Source organism: Artemia franciscana, unplaced genomic scaffold (assembly GCF_032884065.1).
Source record: "Artemia franciscana unplaced genomic scaffold, ASM3288406v1 PGA_scaffold_1184, whole genome shotgun sequence".
NCBI lineage: Eukaryota > Metazoa > Arthropoda > Branchiopoda > Anostraca > Artemiidae > Artemia > Artemia franciscana.
Window position 1 is genome coordinate 79,371 of NW_027062619.1, and position 20,911 is coordinate 100,281.

Sequence of the window (20,911 nt, forward strand, 5' to 3'; positions counted from 1 at the left end):
GATTTTCAGGCTAACGCGATAATATTAGTCTTAGCAGTTTTTTGGTATTCCTTGTGTAAAAGTTTGTACTTATACTTTTTTTATTGTTTCGTCACTTCCGCTTTTGCCTAACTATAAGCTTACAGCCCGACAAATCTTGTCTGCATATTCCTGAATACTAGTATAGTTGTAAAAGTAACTACCTCCGCTCTTAGCCTCTCAGAATCACTCTTATCTATGAACCTTTCAAACAGATCTTGGTAACGAACTGTAGTATGGAGCGACTCGGCTGAATAGTAAGCAAAACTCTAAAAAATGAAATTTTGATATCAATAGCTACATAAAAAAAATTGCATTTAAATACTGATTTTAAATATATAAGTTTAATCAAGATTAGTGTTACCCATCAAAAGTTACGAGCCTGAGAAAATTTGCCTTATTTTAGAAAATAGGCAAAAAAAAACCTAAGAGTCATAGAGTCTTAACAAAATCACACCACCAGATTCAGCGTATCAGAAAACCCTATTGTAGAAGTTTCAAGCTCCTATCTACAAAAATGTAGAATTTTGTATTTTTTGCCAGAAGGCAGATCACGGATGCGTGTTTATTTGTTTGTTTTTTTTTCCAGGGGTGATCGTATCGACCCAGTGGTCCTAGAATCTTGTGAGAGGGCTCATTCTAACGGAAATGAAAAGTTCTAGTGCCCTTTTTAAGTGACCAAAAAAAATTTGAGGGCACCTAGGCCCCTACCACGCTAATTATTTTCCCAGAGTCACCAGATCAAAATTCTGAGATTGTCATTTTATTCAAAGTTGTCAAAACCTTATAACTATGTCTTAGGGGACGACTTACTCCCCCACAGTCCCCGTGGGAGGGGCCACAAGTTACAAACTTTAACTAGTGCTTACATATAGTAATGGTTATTCGGAAGTGTACATACGTTTTCAGGGTGATTTTTAGGTTGGGGAGGGGAGGAGTTGAGAAGAGGGGAATATGCTGGGGGAACTTTCCTTGGAGGAATTTGTCATGGGGGAAGAAAAATTTCATGAAGGGAGCGCAAGATTATCTAGCATTATTTAAAAATATATAATGAAAAAATAAATTTGAAAAAGTTTTTTCAACTGAAAGTAAGGAAAAGCATTAAAGTTTAAGACGAACAGAAATTATTACGTATATGATAGGCTCACCTCCTCCTAATACCTCGCTCTTTTTAAAGCTAAAGTATTTTTAGTAATTTCAACTATTTATTCTACGGCTTTTGTGATTCAGGGGTCATTCTTAAGAAATTGGAACAAAATTTAAGCTTTAGCGTAAGGAGCGAGGTTCTGACGAGGGGGTGAGCTCCTTTGTATACGTAATAAAAACATAAGAATACAAAAGTTCGCTACGTAAGCTAATTTGTAAGTTACGTATATCTTTTACTAATAAAACATTCGTAAAAAAATTAAAAGTTCACGTTGCCTTTTTAAGTAACCAAAATTCGGAGGGCAACTAGGCCTCCTCCCCCGCTCCCTTTTTTCTCAAAATCATTCGATCAAAACTATGATAAAGCCATTTAGCAAAAAAAAATGCAAATTTCGCTTTAATTATTCATCTGCGGAGAGCCGAAAACAAAACATGCATTGATTCAAAAATGTTCAGAAATTAAATAAAAAAACAATTTTTTTTAACGGAAAGTAAGGAGCGACGTTAAGACTTAAAACGAACAGAAATTACTTCGTATATGAGAGGAGATGCTTCCTCATCAACGCTCTGCTCTTTACGCTAAAGTTTTTTACTGTTTTAAAAAGTAGAGTTAAGAGAAAGAGTCAAACTTTTGCGCAAAGAGTGGGGTGTTGATGAGGAAGCAGCCCTATCATATACGAAGTAAATTCTGTTCGTTTTAAGTCTTAATGTCGCTCCTTACTTTCCGTTAAAAAAAACTCGTTTTTTAAAAATTGAATTTTTAAAGGATTCAATTATAGTTTCAATGTCTTTTGCTTCTTTTCTTTAATTGATTCAAAATATTTTAGCACACTTCCCCTTAATCTAACTGCTACGCATTATCACTTAATCGTCAATTATTCATGTTAAATCGTCAAAAATTCTCAATTTTTCGATGAATTTATCCACATCTCAAATTCTCGCGTATTCTGGTATAATTTTTGCAATGTCAAGTAGCGTTGTTTTTTAAGTCAATTTGCCTTCTGGTAGAGTCATTTACGTTTTTATCTACAACTTTATTGAGTCTTTTCGACCCAGTTCTTCCGCAAGCCACCAGTTGTGGTAGATTTTTCTGTGTTACTGTAACGGTTGTTAACCTTGCCCTTGGAGGTGTTGTGAGTAAGATCCTAAGGTGATAAAAATTTGGCTAGTGTTTCCATAGGGACGGCCTGATCTATTATCTGAAGACTCCCTACTGGGAATTGACTAGAAGCTTAAATAATGTTTCATAGAGAAGTTTGGTATAATACAATTACTTCATTTAACTCAACTCAAACGGCATAAGGAAAATGGCTATCTGTACGGCACTGGGAGTAAACGTCCCACAGTGTAAAACAAATAAAATATTCCAGTTACAAAACATAAAACATCAAAACACTTACAAAAGTCCAAGGTATTCCTAATTAAACGCAACAGAGGTCAGTCCGGTAATTTAAATAGAAAAAATTGCTTGATCCCATAAAATGTGTTTTTTATAGCATAGATCAACTGTGTCATTTCAGATTACATACGTACATAAGCAAAGAAGCAGTTATTTCTCAATTTCCTTTACAAGCCTATACTTACAAGGATGTGCGCTTATATCATAATAAAAGTGGTATTTCAAAATGTTGCATTTTGTATTTTGTGTCTTAATATTTTTACTAAAATCAAATTCCTACTTAATTAGTCAGCTTTACTACACCATCTTCCTTTCTTCTCTTGTAATGTTTTCTGTAAACTTTTCAAATATAAGAAGTTGTTTGAAATATCGAATGATTTTAAAAGTATACACTTAGCATCTTCTTTTGAGTTCAAAAATTGCCAAAACTTACCCTGAAAAGTCTAACTTAATAATCTGAGCCGTTTTTGAGATATTAATTTGTCAACCTTTTGACAATATTCATGATCAATGTTCGTTTTGATTTATTTCAGCGTCCGTCTAAACGTTCCTAAAATAAAACACATCATAAGCATAAAAGCGAGGACATCTTAGCAGTACTAAAAACGAAGGATGGCCAAAATGAGCTTCTTTTCTAGGTTGAATTTTAGAGCTGAGAAGTAATTCCTAGTGAACTCTGTGGAATCGAGATAATTTTTGATCCTGCTTTGCTAAAATTCTTTTCTAATCTTTCACCGTCCAAGCGAATGACTAACGATATTATTTTTTTTTGCAGATCAAATGAACTCATGCTGTTACTTAATGGTGCTTTTTTGTTCTATTTTGAAAATGTGCTAATTAATATTGATGTTATCACAGGTTAAGTTTTGTTTGTGTTAAATGTCTTGACGATGCAAAATTCTTACCCACTTTTTAACTATGCGGTTTCCGTTCCCTATATGATGAGTTCTTTTAGCTATTTGCTTGTTCTAAAGCTCCCCCTTTGAAATTTTGTATCTTTTCTAAGCTTTTTAACCTGACCAGAATTCCTTAGCCTTTTCTTTTCTTAAATACAGATTATAATGTACTTTTCTAGGACTTCTCGGTTTCATCTACCAGTGACTTAACTCAGTAAAGATCTGTTTGCTGCCCAATGCTTTGTTCTTGCCTAGAAAAAGACAATAAGATCTTTTTGACGATTTTATTGTCCTCCATTCTTGTTTAGTATCAACCAATGATCCACTAGTGAGGACATCTTAGTAGAACTAAAAACGAAGGATGGCTAAAACAAACGCAGATTTTAATTTTGTCCTCTATATATAGGGTCAGTTTTAAGTTTTAGAGCTGTTCTTTTTTTCTTTTTTATCACTTCTTTTCTTGTCTTTTATGTCCAATCGATTGACGCCCTTTTCCTTTTCTATGTTGAATTTTAGAGCTGAGCAGTAATTTATAACGAACTTTGTGGAAAACTGTTTGTTGTTTCTGTCTTTTTGTGTTGTGGCGTTTATTTTTACATAAAAAGTCGTTGCAACATAACAGGCATCAAGTAATTGTAAAATTCAAATAAAAATCAAGGGTTTTCAATCTTAAATTCATTTAATTATCCGTGAAATTCTTGTTTTTGCTCCTTTCTCTCCCCTTCTCAAATTTTAAAAGAAACAGAACTCTTTACATTTTTGGAAAAAATTATCTTTTTTGCTCTCCCCTCACTAAAAGAATTTACTGCTCATCCAAGCTCTTTTACTCCTTTATGACCTGTTTGCTCCTTTTGATCCTAATATGCCCTATATGTTCCTTTTGCTCCTTGTATGGCCTGTATGCTCCTTTTGTTCATTGTGTGGCCTTCCTAAGCTAAGAAACTGCTTTTGGATTCAACAAACAGTAAAAATAAAGAATCCAGGACTTTTTATTTTTCCTTTATTTTAATAATAATTGAAAAACTTGTTTAAATAGAACTTTATTATATCGTTTTCTTATAGCTTATTATATACTTACTACTTCACGCTCTTAGAGTTAGGTTTTATAGAAGAGACCTAGATAAAAAGATTGAATAAATTGGAAGGACAATCTTGCTCATTATCTTAATCCTAGAATTCGTCATTGTTTTTTTATCTTAGAAAAAGAAGTGCAGTATCTTTGCACTCTTTAATCTATACTGCTAAATTAATAGACTAATAATTATAAAATAAATAAATAGTCTCTTACTTCAAATATAATTATAGTGCAGTTGATTGGACAATCGATTCTTTCAGTTTGATTACTTACAGGAGTGCATTTATGCTCGTAATTTTTAAAATTGTGTCTTCTTTATGCTGAAAAGAAAGCATAATTTTAATTTGATTGATTTTTTCTTTTTGAAATAGCATCGTATTTGTGTATACAGTGCTTTTATGTTGGTGATAGAATCGGGTAGACGGAGAAGTGTTCGAAGCTAGAATACTTGTTGTTTTTTGATGGGTATCTCTAAGTTCTGTTTTAAAGGCCAGAGCAAATTTCCAAGATAGAAACGCTAATGAAAATACTATAGAAGAATCTCAACTATGCTACAGAATTTTAACGAAAAACTAGGAGTGTCCTGCAAAGTACTCTTAAGTAGCCTATTGCCGAAAATGATCATTGAAAAAGGATTTTTTCATAGATAGGTATATTATTCAAAAAAAAATTACTCTACTTCTTGTCTAATTCTTTTTTTTTTTTTTATCCTGTGATGATTGTTCTATTCTGAGATAATCTAAATGTAAATCCTTTCCATGTTTCCTCTTTCTTTTATGGAAAATAAATTTGTTGCCATCATATATTTCTTACAGTTATCCTACATTTTGTTCACTATGACTTTTCTAACCTATATATACTCAAAAAATTCTAATAAATAAAATCGGATGTGGCAACAATAAATCCATTGCTATGATATTTTAGAGTGTATTTTCAATGATTTTTTTCAATTTATTTATGCTACCTATAATTGTAATGATTGTCACTTGCAGAAAATAATTTTTTGACTTTCACACCATCTCTTAGTAATAGCTCCAGCGATGGAGCATAAGCAAAACTTTGTTTTACAGCACAAGAGCTCCTGAACCTCACAGTCTCTTCGACTCCTGGGCACTCTTTAAAAAGCAAAACATCAAAGTAAGCGTCTAAATAGACAGCTAGCTAAGGTACTTACAGACGATGACTTTTGCAGTAACATTTTCCAATATGTTTGGTATGGCATTACAGAAATCTTTGGAGACGGTTTTATCCAGCTTAATCACTAATTTTTCCCGATTTGCCTAGACACTAGTCATTGAATCATGACCAAAAAGTCTATCAAGTAATTTTTTGCACCTTGCTGGATTTTTCACTATAGCAGGTAACTTGTTTATTGCAACAAGTAACGTCATCAGAGAGTATAGAATTCACCTTCGCACCTGATGAAAGCTTAGGAAAGTATTCAATGTAACCAGCCAGCTGAGTCGAAACGAAATAAAGAAGTTGCTCAAACGTATTACCTTTAGGTGAGGGGTGAGAGTAAGTCACTTCTGGAATATAGGGTACATCGGCTGGGCGGTAAACTACAAAATTGGGGACATAGGTAGTATTAGCATGACATTTATGTTTTCAGATTATTCAGTTTTGCATTAGTTCCAAACCACTTAAAGACCCACGCATTTGCTAAATTCTTACTTCAAAGATTATGCTTCACTTTGAAAATTTCAGTGCTATCAAAAGAGGCCAAACCATAACGGATAATGTCATCTTTATTGATTCCCGGGTTAAAACTCCTTTGAACAAAATTCAGCATCGGGGAAATTATCAGTTTATCTTGATTGTCCGTTTCTCGCATAACTGAGCTCATAGATTATTATTGGCTGCATGGAATCATATCTATTTCTCCTTTATACAAGTGTTTGGAGAGCTAGGTTAGCTAGTGTTCAAGGGTAGAAAAGCTTCTACCTCCTGGATATAAGTTTGGTGGCACGTCTTTCAAAACTGTTGTACGCTTTTTTTTAATATAGGGAGGATATAGAAATTATACCTTCGAGCTTAAAACCAACAAGTCCATCACACGGAAGGCTTATGGCTTTAGGAGATCGATTGGAAAGGTTATACTTAACTAGCCACAGATTTCTTAGCATGGGTGCTGAAATTTAGTTCACCGTAAATAAAAAATCTCACTCGTTATTTACAAAGAGGATTGGATGGCATAAAAGAAAATAGAATTGACAAGGACTCATTTTGCTGATATGAATGAATTGACAATTCTTTATATTTAAGTCAAAAAGCCACGGCTTATTTATTCTACCAATTAAAGGCAAGCCGACACATCAATTAAGACAGGGCTTAAGTGTGACATTTACGATACTCAGGGAACATATTCATGGACAGAAAACGTTGCAACTCTGGTCCAGTGTTGCCAGATTGGCCTGTTTCAAGCCCTGGTGGCTTATTTCTCTGGGCTGGGGCGGGCGTTTTTTTTTCGCTGGCTTGGGGTGGGAAACTGGGCTTATTGTTTTTTAATTTGGCTTGTTTTGGGCATTTTCTACTCAAAAGAATAATTTTTTTTTTAGAATTTTTTTTTCAAGTTCAAGTTTATTCTTTTACAAAACTTTCGAGGAAAGAAAGCGAACGGATTTAAGGAAGAGTTTAACTATACCCTACGATTCGCTAAAAAACAAAATCTGCCGTACAATTACGGCAGATTACCAATTACAACTATTGAATAGAAACATTTATTCAACTATTGAATAGAGAACAGACAGTTCATGGTAACTAACTGCAGTAAGGAGTGACCCGGCTCAATAGTAAACGAAACTATAAAAAACGGGAGTTTGATGGTAAAAGATACATCAAAAGAATCGAATTTTCATGCTGATTTTAAATATATAAGTTTCATCAAATTTAATGTTTGTCATCAAAAGTTACGAGCCAGAGAAAATTTGCCTTATTTTGGACAATAGGCGGAAAAACCCCTAAAAGTCAAAGAATCCTAACGAAAATCACACCATCGCATTCAGCGTATCAGGGAACCCTATAGCAAAATTTCAAGCTCCTATCTATAAAAATACGGAATTTCGTATTTTTTGCCAGAAGACAGATCACGGGTGCGTGTTTATTTGTTTTGTTTTGTTTTCCAGGTGCCATCGTATCGACCATGTGGTCCTAGAATGTCGCAAGAGGGCTCATTCTAACGGAAATGAAAAGTTCTAGTGCCCTTTTTAAGTGACCAAAAAATTGGAGGGCACCTAGGCCCCCTCCCACGCTCATTTTTTTCCCAAAGTCAACGGATCAAAATTTTGAGTTAGCCATTTTGTTCCGCATAGTCGAAAATCATAAAACTATGTCTTTGGGGATGACTTACTCCCCCACAGTCCCTGGGGGAGGGGCTACAAGTTAAAAACTTTGACCATTGTTTACGTACAGTAATGGTTATTGGGAAGTGTACATACGTTTTTAGGGGGATTTTTTTGGTTTGGGGGGTGGGGTTGAGGGGAGGGGGCTATGTGGAAGGATATTTCCTTGGAGAAATGTCTTGGGGGAAGAGTAATTCAATGAAAAGGGTGCAGGATTTTTTAGCATTACTATAAAAAAAAACAATGAAAAAATAAACATGAAAAATTTTTTCAATTAAATGTAGAGACTAACATTAAAACTTAAAACGAACACATATTGTTACGCATATGAGGGGTTCTAAAAATGCTTTAGCATAAAGAGCGGGGTATTTAGGGAGAGATAAATATCTCACTCTTTATGCTAAAGTATTTTTAGTAATTTCAACTATTTATTCTATGGCCTTTCTGATTCAGGGGTCATTCTTAAATAATTGGGACAAAAGTTAAGATTTAGTGTAAAGAGCGAGGTATTGACGAGGGGACAAACCCCCCTCATATACATAATAAAAATATAAGAATATAAAAGTGTGTTACGTAAGTTTATTCTTAAGTTACGTATATTTTTTACTAACAAAACGTTCGTTAAAAATTAAAAGTTCTAGTTGCCTTTTTAAGTATCCAAAAAATTGGAGGGCAACTAGGCCTCCTTCCCCACATCTTATTTCTCAAAATCGTCTGATCAAAACTAAGAGAAAGCCATTTAGCCAAAAAAAGAATTAATATGCAAATTTCATTTCAATAATTTATGTGCGGAGAGCCAAAATAAAACATGTATTAATTCAAAAACGTTGAAAAAAACTAGTTTTGTTAACTGAAAGTAAGGGGCGACATTGAGACTTAAAACGAACAGAAATTACCGTATATGAAATGAGTTGTCCCCTCCGCAATCCCTCGGTCTTTACGCTAAAGTTTGACTCCTTGCCACAATTCTACTATTTAAAACAATTAAAACTTTAGCGTAAAGAGCAAGGGAATGCGGAGGGGATAACTCATTTCATATACGGAGTAATTTCTGTTCGTTTTAAGTTTCAAAGTCGCTCCTTACTTTCAGTTAAAAAAAAACTAGTTTATTTTATTTAATCATCTACAAAAGGTAAGACGCCAAATACGACATTGTGTTTGAAACAGATGGAGATGGACTTCATAACCCTTAAGCATGGAACATTCAAAGTACTACAAAACAATACCTTGCAGTCGTGTTAGAAACAGATGGAGATAGACTTCATAATCCCCAAGCACTTTCCAAAAAAAAGTTGAAAATCCAACGAAAAAGCTTAATATTCTACGGTTTCCTGATTATTCTAGCAAATAATGTTGAAAATAAGATACGAAATTATTTTTTAATAGGAATTTTTTCAGTTTGCACCTCAAGGTACGAATAGGAATTGAATAAGAAACCATCGATTTCTTTAAAAAGAAAAACAAATGTCGGAATTCTTCAGATTCTGTGAAATTCATATAAAAATGAGCTCCTTCAGTGGAGCCAAAACTAGGAGTCTTTGGACTGGAACCTGATTGGTAGAAGAAACCGATTGATAAGCTGCATCTAAAAACCAAAATGCTGAATTACAAAATAATCAGCTTTTAATATGCATATTTTTCCTAAGGTGATGACACTGAATTTCGAAATTGCAATTAGCTTTTTAGTTGTTGTAGCGTTTTTTTTGTTGTCAAAAGCTGTACATTTTATTTCATGTCTCAGAAATTATTTTTAACTTTTCTTGCTTGAGGTATTGAGAAAATGTACCAAAAGTATTGTGAGCTTTTCAATTATTACGTTGATTCTCTTAGAAGTTTTTTTTTCCTTTGTGATACAGAATTTCAAGCTTCAATTATTTTCTTTTTTTTGCATTTTACCATTCTATCCAAAGAAGTAATTAAGCCCGTGCATTTCTAGTTGTGATATTTTGGTCATGATTCTGTTTTGCTTACTAAAATTATTTTGCTTATTGAAGAGATCTCATTGCGTTTTCCGCTACTCGTGATTTTTTTTTTTTTTTGTATTACGATGTCAATGCACTAAGAATTCGCTGAAAGCCGCGTTAATTAAAACTAGGAGACAAGAAAAAAAGAAGGTTTTCAGTGAAAAGTCTTGTCTTAAATAACCCTAAAAGTTCAAAATACTTCGCTGCCACGTAGCTTAAGGTAATTTTTAGATTATAATCTTGCTTCAAAATAGGTTTCTAAAGAGAAAATAAACATAAAGAAAATATAATATTTAGTGACTAATAAAAAAAAAATTATTCCTTATTAGGGAGATTGGGCATGGGGAAGTGGCTTTATTTGTATAGGGCTATAGCTTTCGCAAGGGTACGGAGAGGCGGCAACTCTGTTGAAAGGTGTAAATTTGGAGGGAAAACTGTAAGGAATACTAACATATTAAAATTTGACTCGAGGGCTCGGCTGGGAAATTGCCCCTTTGTCTTTTTTATTTTGCTTTCATCTAAAATAGCATCAGTTACAATTAAATCGTCCAACTTTGATCCTACGTCTGAACACATACTCTTTGATTTCAAAAGTCTCGAGTTTGTGAATTCCATGGACGATTTTGCTTCCAAGTAGACAGTTTCACTTTCGTACCATAAGTTTTTCAATGCAAAGGCTTAGCTTCAGAAAAAAAACCCTGAGTTCAAAATATTAAGCTATCATACAGCTTAAGGTAATTTTTTATATTTCAAACTTAAAAGTGGCAAAAAAAGTCAAGTATTCCCGTCTGCTGGATAGGTTTATCTTTCTTCCCTGCGAATGTTGGGGGGAGATAAACAAAATTACGACTCTTCCTGAAGTTTAAAGAAAAAACGATGAGAATAGCTTTCGGACTGAAAATTCAGCATTAATGTTGCATCCAGATGTAGTATTCTCCGTGGAAAAAGTTTTCGGACATGCTCACTATAAAGTGAAGTCTCAAAAGAGGATTATATCGATAAATTTTTTTGGGGCTTGTTTGGGCTTATTTTGAAAATCCCAGGGCGTTTTTTTTACGCTGACAATCTGGCAGCACTGCTCTCCTCGGATATTCCCTCCATCACCATCACCAAGCTTTCCGACATTTGGTCTTAGCACTTGGGCTGCCGTTTCAGCCAGCCTTTTGGCTGGCTAAGAACTAGTAAAATCAATAAAACTGGTAAGTATAAAGCTCTTTGTACCTTCTATAGATGTTTAGTCGACTTGTCATAATGGAAAACTAGGCTAACAAAAGCTGCAGGCCTTTGGTGTGCATTCATCACAAGGATAGATAATCCTTATATCGCTCCAAGCTGCGATTTAAGGTAATGATTAGCCTATCAAACAGTTCGTGGTAACGAACTGTAGTAAGGAGCGATCCGGCTCAATAGTAACCAAAACTCTAAAAAATTGAATTTTGGTATCAATAGCTACATCAAAAGAATCGCATTTTAATGCTGATTTTAAATATATAAGTTTCATCAAATTTAGTCTTACCCATCAAAATTTACGAGCCTGAGAAAATTTGCCTTATTTAGGAAAATAGGGGAAAACACCCCTTAAAAGTCGTAGGATCTTAACGAAAATGACACCATCAGATTCAGCGTATCAGAGAACCCTACTGTAGAAGTTTCAAGCTCCTATCTACAAAAATGTGGAATTTTGTATTTTTTGCCAGAAGACAAATCACGGGTGCGTGTTTATTTGTTTGTTTTTTTTTTTTTTTTTTTTCCCAGGGGTCATCGTATTGACCAAGTGGTCCTAGAATGTCGCAAGAGGGCTCATTCTAACGGAAATGAAAAGTTCTAGTGCCCTTTTTAAGTGACCGAAAAAATTGGAGGGCACCTAGGCCCCCTCCGACGCTCATTTTTTCTCCAAAGTCAACAGATCAAAATTTTGAGATAGCCATTTTGTTCCGCATAGTCAAAAACCATAATAACTATGTCTTTGGGAATGACTTACTCCCTCAAAGTCCCTGGGGGTGGGGCTGCAACTTACAAACTTCGACCAGTGTTTACATATAATAATGGTTATTGGGAAGTGTACAGTCGGTTTCAGGGGATTTTTTTTTTGGTTTTGGGGGTGGGGTTGAGGGGAGGGGGCTATGTGGGAGGATCTTTCCATGGAGAAATGTGTAATGGGGGAACAGAAATTCAATGAAAAGGGCGCAGGATTTTCTAAAATTACTATAAAAAAACAATGAAAAAGTAAACATGGAAAATTTTTCTTCAATTGAAAGTAAAGAGTAGCATTGAAACTTAAAACGAACAGAGATTATTACGCATGTGAGGGGTTCTAAAAATACTTCAGCATAAAGAGCGAGGTATTTAGGAGGAGATAAATACCTCGCTCTTTATGCTATAGTATTTTTAGTAATTTCAACTATTCATTCTACGGCCTTTCTGATTCAGGGGTCATTCTTAAAGAATTGGGACAAAACTTGCGATTTAGTGTAAAGAACGAGGTATTAACGAGGGTACAAACCCTCTCATATACATAATAAAAATTAAAGAATATAAAAGTTTGTTACGTAAGATAATTCTTAAGTTACGTATATTTTTTACTAATAGAAAAATTCGTTAAAAATAAAAATTTATAGTTGCCTTTTTATGTAACCGAAAAATTGCATGGCAACTAGGCCTCCTTTCCCATCCTTTATTTCTCAAAATCGTCTGATCAAAACTAAGAGAAAGCCATTTAGCCAAAAAAGGAATTAATATGCAAATTTCATTTTAATAATTTATGCGTGGAGAGCCAAAATCAAACATGCATTAATTCAAAAACGTTCAGAAATTACATAAAAAAACTAGTTTTTTTAACTGAAAGTAAGGAGCGACATTAAAACTTAAAACGAACAGAAATTACTCCGTATATGGAATGGGTTGTCCCCTCCGCAATCCCTCGCTCTTTACGCTAAAGTTTGACTCTTTGCCACAATTCTGCTTTTTAATACAATTAAAAGCTTTAGCGTAAAGAGCAAGGGATTGCGGAGGGGACAACCCATTCCATATACGGAGTAATTTCTGTTCGTTTTAAGTTTTAATGTCGCTCCTTACTTTCAGTTAAAAAAACTAGTTTTTTTATGTAATATTAACAGAGGTCAGACTCCATCCCATTAATTTGCAAATATATACCCCGCATTGCGTCCTGAATCCAAATTTATTGTTCTCGATCAAGTAAAACAGAAGGCTTTTTGGTAAATATGGGATAGTCTATATTTCTTACTTTAAAATAAAGAGTAGGCCTATAGGTTACCACTTAATGCTTTTTTTTGTTATTTACAAATTTGGCTGTTGAGCTTACATTTTGTTTTAAGCACTATATAGGCTATCCTTGAAAATAATAAATTTCTCTTAAGTTTTTTGGTCCATTAATGGGTTAAATCATTGGCATCAAACTTTCAAACTTATTGTTTTATTATATTCACTTTTAAGGTGTAATAAGCATTAAGGTAAAGTTCTAGTTTAGTGACTTCTTGCTATCTTGGAAAGGGGTTAGGTTGGGAAGGTAAAATTCCAGTTAATTGACTTCCTGCTATCTCAGAAAGGGTTTAGGTTAAGAAAATGAAACTTTCAGGGATAAATCTACAGATTAAAGTATATCCTGGGAAGGTATTTTGAAGCAACTACCTCCACTCCTCTTATAAAATTAAAATCCTGCAAAATAGATCTTCTGCTTAATTGAAGTACAACAAAATTATTTTCAGCTTCATGACTTTGCTCAATTCCTTTTTGTAAGGTTTTAAAGATATGCAAATATATTTACTAAATTTTGAAAAAAAAACATTGATATGGCTCCAAATTCTACTCAAATAACAGGAATTGCATTTTCATAACTAAAGGCAGAGAAAAAGCAACTAGTAACTGAAAATTAAGGTAAAATGTTGTTTTGTCAAAATTTCAATTTGTATAGACCTGTCATGTAGGCAAATTTCAGGGCCCTCTAGTAGGAGAAGGAGTGGAGGTGGGTACTTTAAAATACCTTCACATGACATCATTTAGCCTGTAGACCTATCCCTGAAAGTTTCATTTTCCTAACCTAAACTCTTTCCAAGATAGCAAGAAGTCAATTAACTAGAGTTTTACCAAATGAAACTTTCAGGGATGGGTTTACAGGCCAAATTATGTCCCAGGAAAGTATTTTGAACTACCTAACTCTACTCTCTTTCCCTCTAGAGGGTCCTAACCTTTGATGACCTTTAAAAATATATGTGTTATAAAAGTGAAACCTTGCAAAATAGATCTTCTGCTTGAATGAAGTACTACAAAATTGTTTTCAGCTTCACATTGCTCAATCCCATTTATCAGGTTTTAAAGATATGCTAATACATTTCCTAAATTTGAAGAAAAAATTTTTGATATGGCTCAGAATTCTTCTGAAATAACATAAATAGCATTTTCAGAACTAAAGGCAGAGAAAAAGCAACTGGTAGCTGAATAATATATTTTAATAATTTGTAAAAAATTAGAAATTCTAGTTGCCTTTTTAAGTAGCCAAAAAAACCAGAGGGCAACTAGGCCTCCTTCCCCGCTCCCTTTTTCTTAAATTCGTTTCATCAAAACTATGAGAAAGCCATTTAGCCAAAAAAAATAAAAATGCAAATTTTGTTTTAAGCATTCATCTGTGGAGAGCCAAAATGAAAACAAATTGATTCAAAAACGTTCAGAAACTAAATAAAAAAAAACAAGTTTTTTTAATGGAAAGTAAGGAGCAACATTAAAACATAAAACAAACAGTAATTACTTTGTATGTGAAAGGGGCTACTTCCTCATCAACGCCCCGCTCTTAACGCTAAAGTTTGTTACTGTTTAAAAAAGTAGAGTTAAGAGAAAGAGTCAAAGTTTAACGTAAAGAGCGGGGCACTGATGAAGAAGCAGCCCCTTTCATATACGAAGTAATTTCTGTTCGTTTTAAGTTTTAATGTAGCTCCTTACTTTCTGTTAAAAAAAACTTTTTTTTTGTTTAATTCTCAACAAATTCACAATTCCCCAACATCTCATAGTTCTGTTTTTTCATTTGAAATTAGGCCAACATTGCAAGCAGTATTTAGTTTGCATCATACTGGTCCAAAAGTTTGGAATTTAATCCCAAAAGCTGTGAGAAATTTAATGATAGAAACCAATTTTTGAAATTATTAAGAAATCATGTTGCTGGTCTCCCGTAATATTTTCTGTTGTGAGTGTTAAAGTGTGATTTCTGTAAGAAGTGCACATTAGTTTAAGCTGAAATAATGACGGTTTTTATGGGAAATGTATTAACCAAGTAACATATAGCAATCGCAAGTTTGGTCAGTCTGTTGTCTGTCCTGGTTTTGCTAGTTTAGGCACTTCCAGATAAGCTAGGACAAGGAAATTTGGTGGGAAATAGTTGTTTCCCCGATTTGACCATCTGGGGGGAGGGAGTGGGGGGACGGTTAATTCAGAAAAATTAGAAAAAATGAGGTGTTTTTAAATTTTGAACAGGTGATCAGGTCTTAATGAAATTTGATATTTAGAAGGATATCGTGTCTCAGAGCTCTTATTTTAAATCCCGACTGGATCTGGTGACATAGGGAGGGGGAAACCTAAAATCTTGGAGAACACTTAGAGTGGAGGGATTGGGATGAAACTTGGTGGAAAAAATAAGCACAAGTCCTAGATACTTGATTGACATAACCAGAATGGATCTGCTCTCTTTGGGGTAGTTTGGGAGGTTAATCCTGAAAAATTAGAAAAAATGAGGTATTTTTAACTTACGAACTGGTGATCAGATCTCAATGAAATTTGATATTTAGAAGGATATTGTGTCTCAGAGCTCTTATTTTAAATCTCGACCGGATCTGGTGACATTGGGAGGGGAAACCTAAAATCTTGGAAAACACATAGAGTGGAGGGATTGGGATGAAACTTGGTGGAAAAAATAAGCACAAGTCCTAGATACATGATTGACATAACTGGAACGGATCCGCTCTCTTTGGGGTAGTTGGGGGGGTAATCCTGAAAAATTAGAAAAAATGAGGTATTTTTAACTTACGAACTGGTGATCAGATCTCAATGAAATTTGATATTTAGAAGGATTTCGTGTCTCAAAGCTTTTATTTGAAATCCCAACCAGATCTGGTGACATTGGAGGGTCATTCCATGTCATGACAACCAGGTCGTGTAACCCACCTCTTTAGATCTTGGTGAAACTTGGCACACTTGTTGCGTTTGCTATCCTATTGATAAATACCAAATTTTATTTCTCTATCTATTATAGTTTTTTTCTACAAATTTTTTAATTTTCTTAATTTAACGTGATTTTAAGCCTCGGATTTTGCATCTTGCAATGTAACTTGTAGCTTAAAAAATTAATATCTTGAAAACTATTTGAAACATCACCATGAAACTTTGCATAATATTTAATTAATATATTTAAAATAAAGAAAAAATACATTCACTAAGCTATCTCAACTCCAAAAAATAATAAAAATATTATAATCAGAATTTTCTTTTATTTGTAAACCATTGTTGGCATTTACTAAAATTGAAATATCTCAGGTCTCAGACCTGGTAGATTGTTCATATTTTTTTTTTATACTCCTAGATACCTAAGCTAACAGATAAACAAAAAAGATATATGGCTTATTCACATGTTTAGTTAATATTCCAAAAAGTAGAATATTATTAAGAAATTATAAATTTGCGGTTTACTTACATTTAATAAATGTGAAATAAAATAAAAACTGAAGTCTAAGAATCAATATCCTTTACAGCAATTATTAGTTCTGCTTGTTAATTTTTTTCCACTTCATCCAACACTCTTCTGTTTTTCTGATACACTCTTTTTTGAAGTAGTACATTCTGCTAGTGCTACTTGATTGCGGTGCATCAACTGTACTGATAATGTGCTCCAAAGGTATTATGCACAAATCTCCTCTTTGAGGCCAGTAAAAGCTGGGAGCAGGTCCTGGAGGGTGAAGAAAAAGAATTTCGGCATTTTATTCTTCACGAAACACAGTTTTAACGAGTCCAAAGTACCACTTTCCATCATAGTTTGCTGCCACATAATCGTTTAAAGATGGTTGAATGCTGACCCAATCCGTAGCAGAATCAAAAGAAAACATTAGAGTAGGATTAGGACTATCAGAAGTCCTCCTTATTTCAATTTCATTTGTATTTAATGGTTTGAAATAATGGAAACTTCTAGCACTGGGAATAGTCTTGATGGTGAAAAATCGTGACACAAACTCAAATCTGAAAGCTTCAGCATTTTTTTTGTCAATAAACTGAAAGTTTATTTTTTCAATGTTGACTTTACAGAAGTCATAAACTGCAGTTGCTGTCTTGATTTGATTTTCATCTGAAAGTTGAAGGCTGGCTTTTCGCAAAATTCTCTTAATAGTTCCTTCCAAGCTATCACATTGATTTCCCGTGGCTTGTTGCAAAGAATGAATGTTCGGTTATCATTCCAAAGTCTTCATGATGGTTTGTTAGGTTTTTGAAACTATTTCTATTTTTGTATTGACCAGCACAGCCGTCAGTGAAATAATGAACTTGGTTTATTTCGGGGTGATTTTCTTTCAGCCATTTCGAAATTTCTTTTTGTACGTAATTCACAAAACAAGTGTCATGTTGTAAATCATCACTTATGAAACAATGGTTGGAAATTAAAACTTTATCTTCCTTTTTCAAGTAGAGTCCAACTGGATGAATTGTGCGTCCACCTCTGTTCCAGTGATAACTTTGAATTTCATTTTGAATGGTGTAAGAATAATTTTCACTGAAATCCATTACTATAATTGCTGTATTCAAAGGCAGATCTTCTTTCAGTTTTTTGAAAGTTTTAGACTGTGATTTTGTAATATATGAATGTGGGATTAGGTTTTCTACAGATTTGCTCAGTAAGGAAATAAAGCCTTCAATGCTGATTGATTACTTAACCATTTCTGTCCTGTCAGTATTAACCCATTGGCTTATAATTATTTCTTCCTCTAAATCATAATCTTCGCTCAATTTTGCAGTTAAGTATTCAATCAGGGCATCATCAGACAGACAGTTGTCACAATGGCGTAGCATACACTCACTGTTTTCAACATTACAAACCAACATCTTGATCAAATCTTTGTAACTTTCTTCAATTTTTACAGCATCTAGTAACAATTTCACATTCTGGTGTATGCTGCATACACATACTGTATGGGTACCTGCTGACCCAGCAAGGACACACCACTTTGGTCTTATACTGCAAAATTTCGAGAATCCTATTTTCAAGTCGGGGCATTCCCATTTAAAACAAGAGTAAAGCTCTCTCAAATTACTGAGAATAAGTCTTTTTTGCCTATAAATATTTTTTTAATGCTCACTTCACTATCTTTTGCTCCAGGTAAAACTCTTGAATTCTCATCATATTGGTAAAAGTCTGTGACAAGTTTAACTGTGTTTTCGGAGAGTGTGTTACCTTTTGTAGGGTCAGGGATAGCTAGGATACCTTTCTCTAGTTTAAGTTTTCTTGCTTATTTTACCATATATTTGGTCACCTGAATTTCTGTAGCAACTTTTTTCTAGCTCAAAGATTATGGTACCAAAGTCAGAATCTGGACTTTTTGGGATCCCCCAACAGACATAAGTTTTTCTTTTAAAAGACCCACGAGCCTATCAAAATCTTCTGCTTTATTGATAAAATTTCTTTCGTCTTCTTTTTCATCTTCTGATATTTCGATGTCATAATCTAGAGCTTTGGAGATTTTTTTCTTTACTTCTTTTGTAACTTTTTCAACTTTTCTTTTGTAATACAATCCCTTACTATGTGATGGCAAATTATGAAGTTTAATTGGAGTTAAGCCCAAATCATCTAAGGCTGCATTTGTTTGTGAAAGGGAGACATTTCTAGATTCAAACGAATCCAATTCAATCATTAGTTCGTCATCAGTTTCATTTTCAGTGATTTTAGTTTTTTCTTCGCAGAAGTTTTGACATGAAGGGCATATCTTTTGTCCAAGTTTAATAAAAATATTTTTTTTCACACAATTGTTTTGAAATACTTAAAGATACATTTCTTAGTGACTTTTTGTGTTTTTTTTAATGGATCTATGCATACTGTTTGATATTTTTCAAACACATTCAGAAAGTAGTAGCTGTGATGGGAACAAACATTTTTAAATTCAATTAAATCGATTGTAATCTAAGTTGAATTAATTCTTTTTCTTCTTTGGTTAATTTTGATACAGATTGTAATTTTTTGGAAGGTGTATAAGTTGTCTGAAAACAGTCTGATTGTTTAAATAGTCCAATGCTACAAGCTTGAGGATTTGTCATTTTGATTTCCATTTCCCCATTATAAAGTCCAAGAAGAAAAATAGGTACAACCTGTAACTAGCCTACTCACTTAGTTTTACACAATCACTGAGTCAGAGAAAATTGACTCTTGTCGATTTCCAAAATTAAAAGGTGCATCTTTACTTTAAAACTAAATAGTTTTATTAAAAACATTTAATGGAAATCACATAGTTATATACTGTAACTGTTATGGTTCGCTTCTCATTTTTAAATAAAATTAAAAATCACAATCGCTGCACAAGAAGTTTGCACTATAGGTCTTCACTCACTCAAAGCAAGATTTAAACTGAGGCAGTGTTCAGTGGTTAGCTGTAGAGGTAGGAGCATGAACCAACATGAAAGGATCCTGTTTAGACAGGATAGATGAGTCATACAGGTTGTGTAAATATTAGTGCTTATAATGTCTCTTATAAATTTTTGTCATGTCTTAGTTCTGACCCCTTTGTAAACTTTGAAAGTAGGTTAAATACATAATTAAATTCTCAAATTCTGTGAAATTGCCACTTCCTAAATGACAACATTAATATTATAAATTCTGAGTATTTGCAGTAACTGACAGATCAAACTAGGTCAGTTCCTGTCACATGCTTTGATGTTTATTTCCTTGATTTAGTGAATATAACCCACCGTTTTAGAGTGCTTTATTCAGTTCTTTTTCTGGTTCTGGTCCACAAAAGTGGGCGTGGGTTCAAATTGGGAGAGTTATGGGCTGACAAGGTGGAAAGGAGTTCCACACACGGGATATATGCCGACAGGTCGGAAAAGAGATCCGTAACTGAGAAAATAGTAGATAATAAAAGAGTTAAATAATTTTTGAAAAAGATCAATTAATAATGTGAAAAAGCCATACATCTTTTTTGTTTATCTGTTAGCCTATGTATCTAGAAGTTTGTAAAAAAAAAATATGAACACTCTACAAGGTCTGGGACCTGAGATATTGCGATTTTAGTAAATCCCGACAATGGTTTACAAATAAAAAAAAATTCTGATTATAATATTTTTATTATGTTTTGGAGTTGAGATAGGTTTTTGAATCTATTTTTTCTTTATTTTAAATATATTTATAAAATATTATGCAAAGTTTCATGGTGATATCTCAAATAGTTTTCAAGATATTAATTTTTTAAGCTACAAGTTACATTGCAAGATGCAAAATCCAAGCCCTAAAATCACGTTAAATTAAGAAAATTAAAGAATTTGTAGAAAAAAAAACTATAAGAGATAGAGAAATAAAATTTGGTATTTATCATTAGGATAGCAAATGCAATAATTGTGCCAAGTTTCATCAAAATCTAAAGAGGTGGGTTTCAAATTAATTATTTACTGGGTGATTTGACATGGAATGACCCTTATAAAAAACGGCTTTTATTGGTGTTTTTATCCAAGGATGTTTTTATTTTATGCTAGTTGACCCCTGCCACGCGTTGTTGGGCTGCTGCATGCCCCAGTAACATATGGAGTATCAGCCATCCCCCCCCTAAAAACCCACTGTTTTTAGTGTGTTTTTTTTTCTCTTTCTGTGGTGTTTTTTTTTTGTTTTTCTTTTTTTTTTTTTTTTTTTTTTTTTTTTTTTTTTTTTTTTTTTTTGTCTAAAACAAACAGTATATTTTTATATAGATTGATAGATTTTCATTGAAAAATTTGAAATAAATCCCTCCTCCCTAGATATTAATAGATACATTTTTGTCTTCCTCCCTATATCTATAAATTGACGCCACTGAGGATGCCTGTACTGGCTGGGTGTTCTTACGGTAGTC